Genomic DNA, 2,045 nt, shown 5'->3' with positions numbered 1-2,045 from the left:
CCTCAGCGAACGGACTGCAGGAAGGTACTGAGAAGTTGTGAGGATAATGGTGAATATTCCGCTGATCAAAAGGAATGACTCACAAGTTGAGTCACGGAAATTTCCGAAAATGACGTACTTCCCTTGCGGGCTACCTTGCATTTTGAAGGTAGCCCGCAAAGGAAGTACGTCATTTTCGGGCAATGCCGTGACTCGTCTTTTTGCCCTAATGCCAACCTCTGCCCAGGACCTTCCTGTGGCTCGATTCGCTTCAACGTAGACTCGTTTGGATAGTGCTTCCCGTCCCGAAAACGCTCCGACAAACCGTTTACGAATCCGTCAACTCCTCGTGGAGGTATGTCTATTTGTATTTTCGTGTTTTTGCACTTCTGCTAAACTCTGCCCAAGACCTTCCTGTGCCTCGATTTCCTTCAACGAAGACTCCTTTGGATACTACTTTACGTCCCGAAAATGCTCCGACAAACCGTTTACGAAACCGTCAACTCTTCGTGGAGGTACGTCTATTTGTATTTTCGTGTTTTTGCACTTCTGCTAAACTCTGCCCAAGACCTTCCTGTGCCTCGATTTCCTTCAACGAAGACTTTTTTGGATACTAATTTACGTCCCGAAAACGCTCCGACAAACTGTTTATGAAACCGTCAACTCTTCGTGGAGGTACGTCTATTTGTACTTTCGTGTTTTTGCACTTCTGCTAAACTCTGCCCAAGACCTTCCTGTGGCTCGATTTCCTTCAACTTAGGCTTGTTTGGATACTGATTTACGTCCCGAAAACGCTCCAACAAACTGTTTATGAAACCGTCAACTCTTGGTGGAGGTACATCTATTTGTACTTTCATGTTTTTGCACTTCTGCTAAACTCTGCCCAAGACCTTCCTGTGCCTCGATTTCCCTGAATGTAGGCTTGTTTGGATAGTGCTTCACATCCCGAAAATGCTCCAAGAAACCGTTTGCGAATCTGTCAACCCCTCGTGGAGGTACTTCTATTTCTACTTTCATGTTTTTTTGACTTATAATAAACTATGACCAGAACCTTCTTGTGGCTCAATTCCGTTTCGATACTACTACACATTCCAAAAATGCTCCAACAAGCCATCTACGAATCCATCATCCCTTCATGGAGGTATGTCTGTTTGTATTTTCATGTTTTTGCACTTATGGTGAACTCTGCCCATGACCTTCCTATGGCTCAATTTCTTTCAATGTGGACTCATTTGGACACTACTTCACATCTCAAAAATGCTCCAACAAACCACTTATGAATCTGTTGACCCTTTGTGGAGGTACATCTGTTTGTAATTTTGTGTTTTTTGAACCTATGCTAAACTCTGCCCAAGACCTTCCTGTGGCTCAATTCCCTTCAGTGTAGACTCATTTTGATACTACTACATGTGTGCAAGTAGTAGAGTAGCAGTGAGTACCCTTCACACCTTTAACACCAGTCTGTTCAATGGCAGCACCCCCTACATATTCCCCTTTGTTATTTTTAGTTGGTACATGCATTCCTGGTCATATCCTCAGGTTTGCCCAGTATTATGCCTTGGACAATATACAACTCTTTTACTACTTCAGGATTGAGGAGACGTTTTCTGAATTGTTGTTTAACAATTTATTGTATTACATTGTATTAATCTGCCTACCCCGCAAAGCACCATGAATTGATTACATTGTATTCTGCCTTCTGTAAACCAGTCACTCAATCCTAGGATAGTTCAATGTGCAGGCATATATGACAGTGCTGTCCATGAGGCGAAGAAGCCCTGTGATAAAATGTTAAAAACAACAGTGTTGATCCACTTGCATTTGCTTACCATGTTGAGCCATTGTGGTGTCTTCCCATGCAGCTTTGTATTTTAATGCTGCAGGATCATGTCTACCATGTACATGAGGATGCATTTGATGTTGATGGTGTTATGCACCAGGGGATGGGTGGCAACTTTGTATAGGTAGTGGAAGCATTCATTCCAGTGTTCATTGTAGACGAGACATCTGCCACCAACCACAAATCACTACTTGACTTCTGGTCCATTGGTCTGAATCTTATCCAC

Source organism: Laccaria bicolor, genomic scaffold (assembly GCF_000143565.1).
Source record: "Laccaria bicolor S238N-H82 LACBIscaffold_2 genomic scaffold, whole genome shotgun sequence".
NCBI lineage: Eukaryota > Fungi > Basidiomycota > Agaricomycetes > Agaricales > Hydnangiaceae > Laccaria > Laccaria bicolor.
This window is presented reverse-complemented; position numbering follows the sequence as displayed.